This window comes from Choloepus didactylus, chromosome 18 (genome assembly GCF_015220235.1).
Source record: "Choloepus didactylus isolate mChoDid1 chromosome 18, mChoDid1.pri, whole genome shotgun sequence".
NCBI classification, from domain to species: domain Eukaryota; kingdom Metazoa; phylum Chordata; class Mammalia; order Pilosa; family Megalonychidae; genus Choloepus; species Choloepus didactylus.
The window spans coordinates 72,084,057-72,103,078 of record NC_051324.1 but is presented as its reverse complement, the minus strand read 5'-3'; the positions used below and the strand labels follow the sequence as shown (position 1 = coordinate 72,103,078).

Here is a 19,022-nt window from a genome sequence, read left to right as displayed (position 1 = left end):
GTGTAGGAGATAACTCCCTAAATGGTGTACCTTCCCTAAGAAAAGGGAGGGGGAGGGTCCAACTCAAGTGGCTGCCTTCCCCCACAGAATTCAGACCCTAGGGCCTGGTGGGGCAGGAACCTAGAAACAACCTAAGCTCAGCTTCTGACACCCTCGGCCCCTGGCCAGGACACGGTCTGCTGAGAATTAAAGGGACCACACCTCTTTACACCAGTGGGGAGCTGCAGGCTGACAAGTACCACCTGCTGGATGGGATAGGAAAAGCACAGGGTCTAGAGGCCTCACAGGAAAGTCTGACAAGCTGTTTCTCAAGGAAACCTGTTACTGATTACACCTTCCTCCTGAGACCTGAGCCTTTCTGTTCCGGGAAAATCTGACTGGGGTAATCAAGGAAACCAGATGCCTAGAAAACAAAAAATTACAGGTCACATTAGGAAAAACGAAGATATGGCCCAGTTAAAGGAACAAACTTATATTTCAAATGAGATAGAGAAGTTGACACAACTAATTGAAGATCTTCAAACAAATATACTAAATCAATTCAAAAGTCAAAACAATGAATTGAGGGAAGCTATGGCAAAAGAGATGAAGGAGATAAAGAAAACACTGGACGAACATAAGGAAGAACCTGAAAGTTTGAAAAAACAATTGGTAGAACTTATGGGAATGAAAGGCACATCACAAGAGATGAAAAACATAATGGAGACATACAACAGCAGATCTGAAGAGGCAGAAGAAAGGATTCATGAACTGGAGAATGGGACATCTGAAATCATACACACAAAAGAAAAGATAGGGAAAACAATGGAAAAATATGAAGTGTCACAGGGAATTGAATGACAACATGAAGTGCATGAATATATGTGTCATGGGTGTACCAAAAGGAGAAGAGAAAGGAAAAGGGGCAGAAACAATAATGGAGGAAATACTCACAGAATATTTTCCGTCTCTTATGAAAGACATAAAATTACACACCCAAGAAGTGCAGTGTACCCCAAACAGAACAAATCTGAATAAACTTATGCCATGACACATAATAATCAGATTATCAAATGTCAAACACAAAGAGAGAATTCTGAAAGCAGCAAGAGAAAAGTGATCCATCACATACAAGGGAAGCTCGATAAGACTATGTGCAGATTTCTCAGTAGAAGCCATGGAGGCGAGAAGACAGTGGTATGATATATGTAAGACACTGATAAACTGCCAACCAAGAATTCTATATCTGGCAATACTGTCCTTCAAAAATGAGGGAGTGTTTAAAATATTCTCAGACAGACACTGAGAGAATATGTGAACAAGATACCTGCTCTGTAGGAAATACCAAATAGGGAGCACTATAAATACTCTATAAATACTCTATATGGGGCACTACAGGCAAACAGGAAGACAGGAGAGAGGTTTGGAGCACAATATTGAGTGATGGTAGCACAATATTGTATGTACACTGAACAAAGGTGATTGCGAGTATGGCTGAAAGAGGAAGGTTAGGGGCATGTAAGACACCAGAAGAAAAGATAGAAGATAAAGACTGGGACTGTGTAACTAAGTTAAAACTAGAGTGATTGATGATTGTGATTAAAGGTACAAACCTAAGAATGTTTTTACATGAGGAAGAACAAATGTCAACTTTGCAAGTTGTTAAAAATGGGGTGGTATTGGGGGAAAAAATACAATCAATGCAAACTAAAGTCTAAAGTTAACAGTAACATCGTAATATGTTTTCATTAATTGTAACAAAGGCAATCTACCAAAGCTAAATGTCTATAAGAGGGGGAAATAAGGGAGGGATATGGGATTCTTGGTGTTTGGTGGTGTTGTCTGACTTTTTAATTGTATTTCATCTTAATTTTATTTTTTCTTTTCTTTTTTTTTTTTTTATTTTTTTTTTTTTTTTTTTTTTTTTTTTGCCTCTTCCTCTTCCTTTGTGGAAGAAATGGGAATGTCCTTATATAGATAGAAGTGGTGAATGCTTAAGTATGTGATTATACAGGGAACCACTAATTGTTTACTTAGGATGGAATGTATGGTGTGTGAATAAAACCATCTAAAAAATAAACAGGGAGATACAAGTGCTGGAGAAAATGTGGAGAAAGGGATGCACCTAATCGCCTTTGGTGGGGAAGTAGAATGGCACAGCCCATATGGAAGGCAGTGTGGCGGTTCCACAGGAAGCTAAGCATGGGTTGCCATATGGTCCTGCAACTTGGTTACTGAGTATATAGTTGGAAGAACTGAAAAGAAGGACATGAATGGACATTTGCACAGTGGGGTTTATGGTGTCAGTATTCATGATTTGCAGTGGATGGAGATGGCCTAAGGGTACGAAGACTGATGAACAGAATAGCGAACTGTGGTATATACATACAATGGAATATTGAGCTGCTACAAGAAGGAGTGAAGTTGTGAGGTGCACAGACACTGAAGACAGTATGTTGAGTGAAATAAACCAGAAACGAAAAGAGAAACATTGTAATGCCTCACTAATATGGACTAACTATAATGAGCAAACTCTGAGAACTGAATCTGAGAGCACAGGTTATCAGGGGAAGGATTATTATAAAGGTTCCTAGATTGTAAGCTCTTAACAGCAGTTACATCTATTTCTGAGTTGTAATGGTTATTTCTAAATTCTGAGATGCTGAGCTCTTTGTGCATAACCTTTATAGAACTTTAGGTATCTGCGTGACACCTGAGACTCAGAGCCAGAATATGGCAGCGATGATTGTCAGCATTACCCCATAAAGCAAATGTTAAAGAAGCTGTAAAAGAGATCAGACTTCAATTAGAGACATGAACGAAACGGACTTGGTTAAGATTAAGATGAATCAGACTAAAGGGTAAAGGACAATATTGTTGGTGTTTTTAAAACTTCAACTTCTGTGTGAGACCAAAGGAGGAGATGTTTATTAGATTCAAAATTTATATTTTTTAACACACTATATAATTTAACTTGTGCAGTTTATTCAAGCAACATAATTATATGGAACATTGAAAAGGGAGTGAAATCTCGGTCTGTACAGGTTAGTGTAAAGCCCCAATACATCCCAGAGTAATCTGGTAAAGAATAAAAATGTATTTACAAAGCTCCCTTGAGGAACTGGGGATAAACGTGGAAATATTAAATTTCCCCACCTGGAGAATTAATGATATTCTCACAAGCATTGGGGGCTACCAGTTAAGAAGGTCGAGCCCTTGATCTTGGTGCTTGCCCTTATGAAGCTCGTTACTGCAAGGAGAGGCTAAGCCTACTTAAAATTGTGCCTAAGAGTCACCTCAGAGAACCTCTTTTGTTGCTCAGATGTGACTTCTCTCTCTAAGCTGACTCTGCAGGTAACTCACTGCCCTACCCACTATGTGGGACATGACTCCCAGGGGTGTAAATCTCCCTGGCAATGTGGGACATGACTCGTGCAAATGAGCTTGGCCTTGGCACTGTGGGATTAAGAAAGACTTCTTGACCAAAAGGGGGAAAAGAAATGAAACAAAATAAAGTTTCAGTGGCTGAGAGATCTCAAGTTGAGCAGAGAGGTTATTCAGGATGTTATTCTTATGCGGTATATAAATATCCCTTTTTAGTTTTTAGTGTACTGGGATAGTTAGAAGGAAAATGCCTGAAAGTGCTGAACTGCAACCCAGTAGCCTTTATGCTTGAAGATGATTGTGTAACTATAAAGCTTACAATGTGTGACGTGTGATTGTGAAAACTTTGTGGCTCCCACTCTCTCTATCCAGTTTATGGAGAGATGAGTAGGGAAATGAGCAAAAAAAGTAAATGAATAATAGGGGGCTGGAGGGGTATGGGATGTTTTGGGTGTTCTTTTTTACTTTAACTTTTACTCTTATGTGTGTGTGTGTGTGGTAATGAAAATGTTCAAAAATTGATTGAAGTGATGAACGCACAACTATATAATGGTACTGTGAACAACTGACTGTACACTGTGGATGACTGTATGGTATGTGAATACATCTCAATAAAATTGAATTAAAAAAAAAAAAGTCACTGGATGGACTCAACAGAAGAATGGGCATGACAGAGGAAAGAGTCTGTGAACCTGAAGACAAAGCAACAGAAATTACCCAATCTGAACAGAAGAGAAAAAAATATTGAAAAAAAAAAAAAATGAACAGAGCCTTAGGCACCTATGGGACAATGTCAAAATGTCCAGCAGTTGTGTCACTGGAGTTCTAGAAGTACATCAAAAAAGAGACTGGTGCAGAAAATATATCTGAAAAATCCCCAAATTTGGTGACATACATAAACTTACACATTCAAGACCCTTGAATTGCTCACTGCCCTGCTCTCTCCTGGTCAAGGGCTGAGCACGAGACTCACGTTCAGCCAACCAAAACACTCCTGGACTCTGCGACCCAAATGGAAATGGCAATCTGGAGCAGATTCACCCTAAAATAACTCACCCATTACTGCCTGCTGCCTGGATTATCCCTTCTGCCTGTCCTGCAATTCTGCCTACTACATCATATCCTCCAAGAGTCCCTCTTTTTCCCTCTTAGAGTCGTTCTTTGTTGCTGATTACCAAAGGATCTTGATAAATACAGTTTCTTGCTAATCTATTTGTTTAAACTTCGGCTGACTCAGCAGATGGAAAACTTGACTTAACTATGATTTGTCTCAAAATTTTCAAGATCAGTAAACATTCTTACCACTATAAAAACTGTTTTAGTATTCCTATAGTAACATGTCAACTACAAGTATAAGTTTTATGTGCTGCTTTGTGAAAACCTTTTTAAATTTCATTTTGGAGTTTAAGATAGCCTCAAATTAAGTCAGAAAATGACACTATAATTTTTAATGGAGCTCTATTTTCTTAGCTGCTTTACATAATGACACCTGAACACATGTACTTTAAATACGTTTAAACTAATGGAAACAGTCACCACTGGTCTCTCAGATATCGTGTACTGGTGTGCTGAAGTGGTTAATAATATGTGTCTTAAAGGATTTCATTGTTTGGCAGAAAATTTAAAAATACGTGCTATGTAACAAAGGACAAGTACTTTTTTCCCCCAAGAGTGTCTATTTCCAGCTAGTAAGGAGTTCGGAGGTGGGGAAATGTATTGAGTATTGATTTACTGCCTCTCCAGCTTCAAATGTAACTCTTTTTGCCTGCTCTGTGAAAATGGATATGGCACCTTTAAGCACTTTTTCTTTGCCAGCTGGTACCAGCTAAGCTTTTTCACTAGAAGGTGCTAGAGAGACACAGTGGGAGAAAAGGGTCTGGAGGGCTCTGCCACAGGCATGCTTCCCCAGCATCCAGCTCCAGCATCACCAGTGAAGACCTTCTCCAGCACCTGGTGGCCGGCAGCTTCCCGGTTCTGTAGCAGAGCGCTTCCAGTGAGACACTTTCCCATGAACAGGGCTCACCCTAGAGGGTGGATTTCTGGGAAGTTCCCCAGCACGGTGCCCAGTGAGCCAGGCTGAGGCCTCTCAACGGGGGTCCATCTCAGCCCTAGGGCACTGTCATCCCCACATTCTTTAGAGTTCTCCTTAGTTCTTACCACCCAGGCCCTCCAGTCTCCAGTGAGAGTAACAGCTTTCCCTGACAACAGGACAGCCTGGTTCCAGACTGATAGAGGAATCCTTAAATCAGAGCCTACTTCAATCCTGCCAATAAACTGGAGACTTTAAAAACTGCTAATACACCAATAAATAAAATTCATAGATTTGCCTAAATGATGAATAAACTACATTAAAGTATGTAACTACAAGACCTGAAATATCTAACCTGATGGATGGGGTATAAAAGACTCTATTTGCCTGACTTTTGCTAACTTCATATTCCTAAGTTTCAAAACCTGTGGCATGTTTGGAAAAGTGTAGGAAAAGATTTCCTTCATGATTAAAGAAAAGAAAGGACAAATTCTCAGCAACGTTCAACTGTACGCCAGTCACACCAGTGATGAAATGGAGGGTTTAGATAGTTAATAAATTTGAGAACTGGAGAAGAGATGATCTCTAGAGTAACTTTAAATATTCTGCAATTCTACGAGCTAAATTGGCTGTTAACTATGCAGATTTGGTTTCAGGAGCCATTTAACTAACCTGTGCTCAAAGAAGGGCTCTAATTTGGGAAAGCAGGCAAGTGTACAAGACCTGTACAGAAATAGCTTTATGACAATCCACGCAAGGGAAAAGTCAAGTATAAAAAGAGATGATACCACCACCTATCCACCCAGCCTCCAATCCAGAAACATCTTTGAAGCCCAGGGTTTGTAGGTAAGACTAGTAAGATAGGAGGTTCCAGGGTATGGGCTGGAGTTACAAACTAATACAGGTCTCAAATGCCTGCCTAAACAATTTCTACAATGAAACCAATTTAAAAAATATACATGTGACCAATTATATTTGTGCAGAAAAAAGCACAGGTACTAAAAGGTTTGTTGATACTTCACATTGAGAATAGGAAATGTAAAAATTCATATCTTATAAAGGATGAGGGAAAAAATCTATTTGAAAAATATTAATTACAGAAAGAGTTTTAATTTTCTGTTTTATTTTTCAAGCACACACCAGGTTCACAGGCCAAGAAAAATGTTTAGGTAGAGGTCTACAAGAATTACCTAATTAAGAAAAACAAGTATTCTATAATTTGCCAGACTGTTCTTATATAATCAGCTTTAGTCTTTAGTCATTCATTCAACAATGAATGAGCAATGTAGTGTTTATTGAGCAAACTGCGATCACATTGGAGGCCGTGATCTACTTAGGCCCACATTTTGTATACTGCACTAACAATAGTCACAAATTATCATTCTGCACTTTACTGCCTGGGAACTACTGTCTTAAAACAAAAATTATAATACCCAAAATATTTAAACTTGTATGGACTGTGTACCTACCACTATATTCATATGACAATTTTAAAAAGCGAAAGTTTCCTATTGCTCCCACAAAGTTGACTTACTGCTTACTTCCACCACTTTGGCTTTCTTATTTCTTTAAAAAGTAATCTAGACGGATTCTGGGAAGATGGCGGCATAGAAAGAAGTGGAAGACTTAGTCTCCCCAGAACAATTCATAAATGAACAAAAAACCAGTAAATAACCTGGAATGGTAGCAGGGAGACAAACGTGACAATACACTCAATATCCACTGACATGAATTGGGAGGAATGCCTGAGATCACAGCATAAAATCTGTAAGTAAAATTGCGGACCCGTGCTGAGAGCCGAGAACCTAGAGCCGGGAGCCCCTCCCTCACGGAAGCCGCGCCGTGCACTTTCTCAGCCCAGCTCCAGGTGAGGTTTTAATAATAACTGCTCAATGCAGACAGCGAATCCTCAACAAGCAGACAGAGGCTTATGGTGACAACTGACCTTGGGAGAATCGGGGGCAATATTCTGTCTCTCACTCTCTCTCTGTAGAGAAAACCTCAGCTGCTCTCGGCCCACAAGGCATTGCAGTAAAGACAGCCTCACACATTCTGCATTCTGAAACGAGCTGAGAGACCCACGGCACAGCCAAGCGGCCCAGGGCTTCCCTAGAGGGATGGCACACACTGATGACGTAGCACGGCAACCCCCTCGGCTGAGGGAGGATTGCGGCTGGGAAGGGGGATCCGCTCGGAGAACCCAGGGGCGCTACGCCAAGTCCGGTGGTTTATGGGACACCGAGAGAGAGCTGCCCTTCCTCCCTGGCCACCCGTGCGCGCGCCCCACATTCAAGGCGGGCGACTCCAGCGGTGCGCCCAGGCTGAGCTCTCCAACTGAACACACAAGAATCATTTCCCCTCACTACATGAGAACTGACTGGAGGGATATAGGTGGCTCACAGACGCCATCTGCTGGTTACTTAGGGAAAGTGTACGTCACCAAACTGTGTCTCTGAAAAATTAGATTGATATCCCTTTTTTTTTGATACAACCTGAAAGAACTCTATCAAGCAAAACAAATGCCAAGAGGCCAAAAACAATAGAAAATCTTAATGCATATGATAAAACCAGATGATATGGAGAAACCAGCTCCAAACACACAAATCAAAATTTCGGAAGAAACGTTATACCTCGCAAATTTAATTAAAGAACTACAATCAAAGAACGAAAACATGGCAAAGGATTTAAAGGACATCAAGAGGACCATGGCCCAGGATATAAGCGCCATAAAAAAGACCCTAGAAGAGCATAAAGAAGACACTGCAAGAGTAAATAAAAAAATAGAAGATCTTATGGAAATAAAAGAAACTGTTGGCCAAATTAAAAAGACTCTGGATATTCACAATACAAGACTAGAGGAAGCTGAACAACAGCTCAGTGTCCTAGAAATCCACAGAACAGAAAATGAAAGAACACAAGAAAGAATGGAGAAAAAAATTGAAAAAATCGCAGTGGATCTCAGGGATACGATAGATAAAATAAAACGTCTAAACTTAAGACTCATTGGTATCCCAGAAGGGGAAGACAAGGGTAAAGGTCTAGAAAGAGTATTCAAAGAAATTGTTGGGGAAAACTTCCCCAACATTATACACAATATAAACACACAAAGCATAAATGCCCAGCAAACTCCAAATAGAATAAATCCAAATAAACCCATCCCAAGACATATTCTGATCAGACTCTCAAATACTGAAGAGAAGGAGCAAGTTCTGAAAGCAGCAAGAGAAAAGCAATTCACCACATACAAAGGAAACAATATAAGACTAAGTAGTGACTACTCAGTGGCCACGATGGAGGCGAGAAGGCAGTGGCATGACATATTTAAAATTCTGAGAGAGAAAAATTTCCAGCCAAGAATACTTTATCCAGCAAAACTCTCCTTCAAATTTGAGGGAGAGCTTAAATTTTTCACAGACAAACAAATGCTGACTTTGCCAATAAAAGACCTGCCCTACTTCAGATACTACTAAAGGGAGCCCTACCAACAGAGAGACAAAGAAAGGAGAAAGAGATACAGAGAATTTTAACAGACATATATAGTACCTTACATCCCAAATCACCAGGACACTCATTTTTCTCTAGTGATCACAGATCTTTCTCCAGAAGGGACCATAAGCTGGGACATAAAACAAGCCTCAAGAAATTAAAAAAAAAAAAAAAAAAAAAAAAATTGAATATACTCAAAGAACATTCTCCAAACACAATGGAATACAAATAGAAGTCAATAATTTTTGAACTATAACTCCACTATTTACTTCCTACATGATAAAAAATACACAAACTCTAAGGACAAATCAGTGGTTTTGAACTCAATGTAAAATATGTAATTTTAGACAACTATATAAAGGTGGGGGAATGAAGGAGTATAGGAACATAGTTTATGTGCCCTATTGAAGTGAAGGTGGTATCAAAGAAAAACAAGATTGATAAGGATTTAAGAGGTTAATTTTAAGCCCCACAATAAACACAAAGAAATTATCAGAGAATATAACCATAGAGATGAAATTAGAGTTTGGGTTAAGAGAAATAGGGGAAGGGGCAATGGGAAGTTAAGAAAGGAGTGTAGGGTTGCTGTTTGAGGTGAAGGGAAATTTCTAGCAATGGATGGTGGGAAAGAGCATAACATCATTCTAAATGCGATTAATCCCACTAATGGAAGGCTAGGGAGGGGGTGGAATGGGAAGATTTAGGCTGTATATATGTTTCCACAATTGAAAAAAGGAAAAAAAAAAAAAAAAGACAGTCTAACTAGACGACAACTGAATGCTAAGGATGAACTTGAATGGGATTGGAGGGTGGAGGACAGGTGGCTCGAAGGGACACAGTTGAGACATAAGGAAAAGGAAATACAGAATATAAGCATTGTATCATTGTTGAATCTCTTATACTTCTTAGCTGTGCTTAACGGAATTACATAAAACGATGTTCTTGTTCATGGGAAGTACATACATGAATTATAGTGTATGTTCAAGGATGTGTGCAGCTAGCTCTCATATGTTCAGAAGACAGAGAAATATATGATGGATGATAGATAGGGAGGGAAAGAAATAGTGATATGACAGCATGTTAAAGTTGGTGGATTGAGCTATCGGGGGAGGGGAGTCAGGGTATGATGGAATTCTGTGTATGGGGCTAGTATTGTTTTTGCAACTATTCATGCAACTTTGAATTTATTTAAAAAAAAAGTAATCTAGAGTTTATCTATTCAAGAGGCCTCAGTCTAATTAATAATTATATTAATAAATATGCTCAGAGCTAACCTACAATTTGTCCTATAGTGAAAAACAATTACCAATTCACCAAATTACGTTCATATTCACCATTCAAATGCTCTCTCTGTGCATTTGCTTTGTGGACTTCCATTAACCATGAGAACACACCTGTAAGAGAGGGAAAAGTTTCCCTCGTACTTAAGTACAAAAACAAGTTTTTTAGGCAGTACCTTAGGCCGGTGACACAGAGTAAAGCATTGGTCTGCTTCCTTCCACCCTAAAGCACGTGACATGCAGGCTTTATTAAAACATTACCTGCAGCACTAGCATCCTTTCTGGCAAAAGCTCGATGAGAAAAATCAGTGAATTCTCAAAACTTCAGCAATTCTCTCAGGAAACAAGGCAACATGGTCCAACCAGGAACATTTCTGGTAGTTTTGCTCATTCCAAACATAAAACCTATAAAATCAAACAATTCTCCATAAACACCAAGTTTCAACTGAATAAATACTAGGGTAGTTGGAGATTACATTCTTTGGAAAAATCTAATGATAGCAATAGCTGTAATTTACCAGGCAGTGAGCTAGGAAGACCTTTTAAATAGATGATCTCATTCACTGTTCAGAACAATCCTGCTGCAGTGCACAGAGAGGAAGGTGACACACAAAGTGACAGCTGTCAATCAAGTCAAAGTCTGACTGAGTCCCAAACACATGCTTCATTCATTATACCACAATGCATCCCTAGAGAGCATGTAGTCTTTACTGCAGACCAAGAGGGAAGGCCACAAACTGCAGATTTAAAATGAACCAATCTCATTTTTGGGAAACTGAAGAGCCTAAACAAAATAATCGCTTAGGTGATACATTAGTTACAGTACATGCTAAGCTGTTATAAAATGACCCCAAAATACAACATCCTCAAGATATATTTCTTGGAGAGGATTGTGGGAAGATGGGGTACTACAAAGCTTCAGGAATCAATCCCTCCACCAAAACAACTGTTGAACTTGCAGGGACTGTATGAATCAACTATTTTGAAACTCTGGACCTACTTTAACACTGTGCAGCTTCCAGAGAAGAGCTGGAGAAGAGACTTGAAAATTGTGGTAAATAACAGTGAATTTCAGCCTCTGCATAGCCACTATCATCCCTATCATCCCTATCCCCTAACTGCATGGCAGGCAGCAATGGGGACTGCAGCCTGGGTTCCTGGGCAGCCAGCTGGTGCCAGGGTGAGCTATAAGGACTGTGTTAGGAGTCTTCTGGGAAATGGAACTGACAGGAGATATCAATACATACACATATACATGTATGTATGTATATATGTAAATATTATGAGATCATTATAGGAAATGGCTCACACAAATGTGGGGATTGGCAGGTCTGAGTACTGTAGGGCAGGCCATAAGTTGGGAACTCTGATGAACATTTTGATGAATTTCCCAGGAGAATCTGGCAACTGAAGTAGGGATAGAAACTCTTCTTTCCGACTGCTGAAGTCATCAGTTCTCCCTGTGAGGTCTTCAACTGGCAGGATGAGACCTCTTTCCTTGTTGAAGGCCATTTTCTTTGTTGATTATGGATGTAATCAAGTATAGATCCAATCAACTGATTAATGACTTAAAACCACAAAATGCCCTCATAGAAAACAATCAGGCCAGTGCTTGCTTGACCAAAACAACTGGACACCATAACAAACCCAAATTTACATGTGAACTTCACCGTCACATGGACTGGGCCCCCAAGATCCAGGGATGTATGGTAGATTGCAGGGCAACTTTGAAGGCAGTCATTATTCCAAGCCCCCTCAGGCAAAAGTGGCAGTGGAGACTCAAAGAAGTGGAAGTTTTTATTTTTCCCTCTCTCTTTTCTCTTAATTGGGAGCAAAAGTAGTTTGGAAAACCCACAAGTTGTTAAGTCCCGCACATCTAGGAATCCCAGAGGATTGGGAGAACATAATACTCAGAAAGTCAAGTTCTCAACAAAAAAATTACAGAACACACAAAGAAACAGGAAAGTATGACCTATTCACAGGAAAAAAAGAATTTGCCAAAACCTCCCTGAGGAAGTTCATACGTTGGAACTGTTAGTCAAAGATTTTAAGTCTACTGTCTAAAATATGGTCAATGAGTTAAAGGAACGAATATACAAAGAATTACAGTAGATTTGGAAAACATCGGAACAAAATAAAGAGATGAAAATTATAAAAAGGAACCAAACAAAATTTTGGAGCTGCCAAGTACAGTAATTGAAATGAAAAACTCATTAGACGATTTAACAGCAGAATAGAACAGGCAAAAGAAAGGAGCAGCAAACTTGAAGACAAGACAATTGAAAAGATCCTGTGTGAGAAGCAGAAAGAAAAAATAGTGAAGAAAAATGAATAGACCTTCAGGTCCTGTGGGCCACTATCAAGTGTACCAATCTATACATCACTGGAAGCTAGAAAGACAAGAGAGAGAAAGAAAGCGGCAGAAAAACTATTTGAAGAAATAATGGCTGAAAGCTTCCCAAATATGATGAAAGACATGAATATACATATCCAGGAAGCTCAACAAATTCCAAGCAGGATAGACTTGAAGAAAGCTACACCAAGACATATTATAATGAAATGATCAAAACCCAGACACAGGATTTTGTAAGCAGAAAGAGAGAAATGACTTGTCACATGCAAGGAATCCCCAATAAGATTAGCAGTGGATTTCTCATCAGAAACCACAGAGGCCAGAAGACAGTGGAATGGCATCTTTAAAGTCCTTAAACAAAAAATCCCTTCAACCAATTATCAACCAATAATTCTGTATTTTGCAAAATTATCTCTCAAAAATGAAGGAAAAATTAAAACATTTGCCATTAGAAGAAATAAAGGACAATGGTAAAGGTAACTATACAGGTAAACATACAATCCTGTATTGCTGTATTTTTAGTTTGGAACCAAAACAATCCATTTCCTCCCATATGACTGAACAAGCAAAAGGGAAAATAATATTTTAAATCTATATTAATTGGCACAATGTATATTAATTGGCACAATGTATATTAATTGGCACAATGTAATCTGAGACAATAACAATATAAGAGGGAGAGAAAGTAATATGTAGGAGAGTTTATATACTATTGAAACTAGCTTGGCACTAGTTAAACTAGGTTGTAATTGGTTTAAGATATTCATTGTAACTACAAAGGTAAGCAATGAGAAAATAACTAAAAAATATAAAGGAAAGAAGAAAGGAAATCAAAATGGTACACTGCAAAAACAGCAACTAACTACAAAAAAAAAAAAAAAGAGAGGGGCAGTAATGAAGTAACTGAGGAACAAAAACATAACAAGACATACAGAAAACAAACAGCTACACAGCAGAAGTAAATTCTTCCTTCTCAGTTGTCATCTTAAATGTCAATGGATTGGGGAGGCGGGGCAAGATGGCAGACTGGTGAGCTGTATGTTTTAGTTACTCCTCCAGGAAAGTAGGTAGAAAGCCAGGAACTGCGTGGACTGGACACCACAGAGCAATCTGACTTTGGGCATACTTCATACAACACTCATGAAAACGTGGAACTGCTGAGATCAGCGAAATCTGTAAGTTTCTGCGGCCAGGGGACCCGCGCCCCTCCCTGCCAGGCTCAGTCCCGTGGGAGGAGGGGCTGTCAGCTCTGGGAAGGAGAAGGGAGAACTGCAGTGGCAGCCCTTACCGGAAACTCATTCTGCTGATCCAAACTCCAACCATAGATAGATGGAGACCAGACACCAGAGAATCTGAGAGCAGCCAGCCCAGCAGAGAGGAGACAGGCATAGAAAAAAAAACAACACAAAAAACTCCAAAACAAAAGCGGAGGATTTTTGGAGTTCTGGTGAACATAGAAAGGGGAAGGGCAGAGCTCAGGCCCGAGCTCAGGCCCTGAGGCGCATATGCAAATCCCGAAGAAAAGCTGATCTCTCTGCCCTGTGGACCTTTCCTTAATGGCCCTGGTTGCTTTGTCTCTTAGCATTTCAATAACCCATTAGATCTCTGAGGAGGGCCCTTTTTTTTTTCTTTTTTTTTTAAATCCTTTTTTCTTTTTCTAAAACAATTACTCTAAGAAGCCCAATACAGAAAGCTTCAAAGACTTGCAATTTGGGCAGGTCAAGTCAAGAGCAGAACTAGGAGAGCTCTGAGACAAAACACACTAATCCAGTGGCTGAGAAAATTCACTAAACACCACAACTTCCCAAGAAAAGGGGGGTGTCCGCTCACAGCCATCATCCTGGTGGACAGGAAACACTCCTGCCCATCACCAGCCCCATAGCCCATAACTGCCCCAGACAACCCAGTGTGACGGAAGTGCTTCAAATAACAGGCACACACCACAAAACTGGGCGTGGACATTAGCCTTCCCTGCAACCTCAGCTGATTGGCCCAGAGTTGGGAAGGTAGAGCAGTGTGAATTAACAAAGCCCCATTCAGCCATCATTTCAGCAGACTGGGAGCCTCCCTACACAGCCCAGCAGCCCAGAACTGCCCTGGGGGGACGGCACTCCCATGTGACATAGTACAGTCATCCCTCAACAGAGGACCCGGGGTGCACGGCCTGGAAGAGGGGCCCACTTGCAAGTCTCAGGAGCCATACGCCAATACCAAGGACTTGTGGGTCAGTGGCAGAGACAAACTGTGGCAGGACTGAACTGAAGGATTAGACTATTGCAGCAGCTTTAAAACTCTAGGATCACCAGGGAGATTTGATTGTTAGAGCCACGCCCCCCTCCCTGACTGCCCAGAAACACGCCACATATACAGGGCAGGCAACACCAACTACACACGCAAGCTTGGTACACCAACTGGACCCCACAAGACTCACTCCCCTACTCACCAAAAAGGCTAAGCAGGGGAGAACTGGCTTGTGGAGAACAGGTGGCTCGTGGACGCCACCTGCTGGTTAGTTAGAGAAAGTGTACTCCACGAAGCTGTAGATCTGATAAATTAGAGATAAGGACTTCAATTGGTCTGCAAATCCTAAAAGAACCCTATCAAGTTCAGCAAATGCCACGAGGCCAAAAACAACAAAATTATAAAGCATATGAAAAAACCAGACGATATGGATAACCCAAGCCCAAGCACCCAAATCAAAATATCAGAAGAGACACAGCACCTAGAGCAGCTACTCAAAGAACTAAAGATGAACAATGAGACCATAGTACGGGAGACAAAGGAAATCAAGAAGACCCTAGAAGAGCATAAAGAAGACATTGCAAGACTAAATAAAAAAATGGATGATCTTATGGAAATTAAAGAAACTGCTGACCAAATTAAAAAGATTCTGGACACTCATAGTACAAGACTAGAGGAAGTTGAACAACGAATCAGTGACCTGGAAGATGACAGAATGGAAAATGAAAGCATAAAAGAAAGAATGGGGAAAAAAACTGAAAAAATCGAAATGGACCTCAGGGATATGATAGATAATATGAAACGTCCAAATATAAGACTCATTGGTGTCCCAGAAGGGGAAGAAAAGGGTAAAGGTCTAGGAAGAGTATTCAAAGAAATTGTTGGGGAAAACTTCCCAAATCTTCTAAACAACATAAATACACAAATCATAAATGCTCAGCGAACCCCAAATAGAATAAATCCAAATAAACCCACTCCAAGACATATTCTGATCACACTGTCAAACACAGAAGAGAAGGAGCAAGTTCTGAAAGCAGCAAGAGAAAAGCAATTCACCACATACAAAGGAAACAGCATAAGACTAAGTAGTGACTACTCAGCAGCCACCATGGAGGCAAGAAGGCAGTGGCACGATATATTTAAAATTCTGAGTGAGAAAAATTTCCAGCCAAGAATACTTTATCCAGCAAAGCTCTCCTTCAAATTTGAGGGAGAGCTTAAATTTTTCACAGACAAATAAATGCTGAGAGAATTTGCTAACAAGAGACCTGCCCTACTGGAGATACTAAAGGGAGCCCTACAGACAGAGAAACAAAGAAAGGACAGAGAGACTTGGAGAAAGGTTCAGTACTAAAGAGATTCAGTATGGGTACAATAAAGGATATTAATAGACAGAGGGGAAAAATATGACAAACATAAACCAAAGGATAAGATGGCTGATTCAAGAAATGCCTTCACGGTTATAACGTTGAATGTAAATGGGTTAAACCCCCCAATTAAAAGATACAGATTCGCAGAATGGATAAAAAAAATGAACCATCAATATGTTGCATACAAGAGACTCATCTTAGACACAGGGACACAAAGAAACTGAAAGTGAAAGGATGGAAAAAAATATTTCATGCAAGCTACAGCCAAAAGAAAGCAGGTGTAGCAATATAAATCTCAGATAAAATAGACTTCAAATGCAGGGATGTTTTGAGAGACAAAGAAGGCCACTACATACTAATAAAAGGGGCAATTCAGCAAGAAGAAATAACAATCGTAAATATCTATGCACCCAATCAAGGTGCCACAAAATACATGAGAGAAACACTGGCAAAACTAAAGGAAGCAATTGATGTTTCCACAATAATTGTGGGAGACTTCAACACATCACTCTCTCCTATAGATAGATCAACCAGACAGAAGACCAATAAGGAAATTGAAAACCTAAACAATCTGATAAATGAATTAGATTTAACAGACATCTACAGGACATTACATCCCAAATCACCAGGATACACATACTTTTCTAGTGCTCAAGGAACTTTCTCCAGAATAGATCATATGCTGGGACATAAAACAAGCCTCAATAAATTTAAAAAGATTGAAATTATTCAAAGCACATTCTCTGACCACAATGGAATACAATTAGAAGTCAATAACCATCAGAGACTTAGAAAATTCACAAATACCTGGAGGTTAAACAACACACTCCTAAACAATCAGTGGGTTAAAGAAGAAATAGCAAGAGAAATTGCTAAATACATAGAGACGAATGAAAATGAGAACACAACATACCAAAACCTATGGATGCAGCAAAAGAAGTGCTAAGGGGGAAATTTATAGCACTAAACGCATATATTAAAAAGGAAGAAAGAGCCAAAATCAAAGAACTAATGGATCAACTGAAGAAGCTAGAAAATGAACAGCAAACCAATCCTAAACCAAGTACAAGAAAAGAAATAACAAGGATTAAAGCAGAAATAAATGACATAGAGAACAAAAAAACAATAGAGAGGATAAATATCACCAAAAGTTGGTTCTTTGAGAAGATCAACAAGATTGACAAGCCCCTAGCTAGACTGACAAAATCAAAAAGAGAGAAGACCCATATAAACAAAATAATGAATGAAAAAGGTGACATAACTGCAGATCCTGAAGAAATTAAAAAAATTATAAGAGGATATTATGAACAACTGTATGGCAACAAACTGGATAATGTAGAAGAAATGGACAATTTCCTGGAAACATATGAACAACCTAGACTGACCAGAGAAGAAATAGAAGACCTCAACCAACCCATCACAAGCAAAGAGATCCAATCAGTCATCAAAAATCTTCCCACAAATAAATGCCCAGGGCCAGATGGCTTCACAGGGGAATTCTACCAAACTTTCCAGAAAGAACTGACACCAATCTCACTCAAACTCTTTCAAAACATTGAAGAAAATGGAACACTACCTAACTCATTTTATGAAGCTAACATCAATCTAATACCAAAACCAGGCAAAGATGCTACAAAAAAGGAAAACTACTGGCCAATCTCCCTAATGACTATAGATGCAGAAATCCTCAACAAAATACTTGCAAATCGAATCCAAAGACACATTAAAAAAATCATACACCATGACCAAGTGGGGTTCATTCCAGGCATGCAAGGATGGTTCAACATAAGAAAATCAATCAATGTATTACAACACATTAACAAGTCAAAAGGGAAAAATCAATTGATCATCTCAATAGATGCTGAAAAAGCATTTGACAAAATCCAACATCCCTTTTTGATAAAAACACTTCAAAAGGTAGGAATTGAAGGAAACTTCCTCAACATGATAAAGAGCATATATGGAAAACCCACAGCCAGCATAGTACTCAATGGTGAGAGACTGAAAGCCTTCCCTCTAAGATCAGGAACAAGACAAGGATGCCCGCTGTCACCACTGTTATTCAACATTGTGCTGGAAGTGCTAGCCAGGGCAATCCGGCAAGACAAAGAAATAAAAGGCATCCAAATTGGAAAAGAAGAAGTAAAACTGTCATTGTTTGCAGATGATATGATCTTATATCTAGAAAACCCTGAGAAATCGACGATACAGCTACTAGAGCTAATAAATTTAGCAAAGTAGCAGGATACAAGGTTAATGCACATAAGTCAGTAATGCTTCTATATGCTAGAAATGAACAAACTGAAGAGACACTCAAGAAAAAGATACCATTTTCAATAGCAACTAAAAAAATCAAGTACCTAGGAATAAACTTAACCAAAGATGTAAAAGACCTATACAAAGAAAACTACATAACTCTACTAAAAGAAATAGAAGGGGACCTTAAAAGATGGAAAAATATTCCATGTTCATGGATAGGAAGGCTAAATGTCATTAAGATGTCAATTCTACCCAAACTCATCTACAGATTCAATGCAATCCCAATCAAAATTCCAACAACCTACTTTGCAGACTTGGAAAAGCTAGTTATCAAATTTATTTGGAAAGGGAAGATGCCTCGAATTGCTAAAGACACTCTAAAAAAGAAAAACGAAGTGGAAGGACTTACACTCCCTGACTTTGAAGCTTATTATAAAGCCACAGTTGCCAAAACAGCATGGTACTGGCACAAAGATAGACATATAGATCAATGGAATCGAATTGAGAATTCAGAGATAGACCCTCAGATCTATGGCCGACTGATCTTTGATAAGGCTCCCAAAGTCACTGAACTGAGTCATAATGGTCTTTTCAACAAATGGGGTTGGGACAGTTGGATATCCATATCCAAAAGAATGAAA

At 39.4% G+C, this 19,022-nt stretch overlaps 1 protein-coding gene across 1 annotated transcript in view; it reads right to left on the bottom strand.

Moving 5' to 3' along the window:
- TNRC6C (trinucleotide repeat containing adaptor 6C) overlaps positions 1 to 10,973 on the bottom strand; it is a 145,986-nt gene extending 135,013 nt beyond the window's left edge. The window contains 1 exon segment of the mRNA XM_037808093.1: positions 10,420 to 10,973. The gene's annotated coding sequence lies outside the window, so the exon portion shown is untranslated.
- Between the last annotated feature and the right edge of the window lie 8,049 nt (positions 10,974 to 19,022).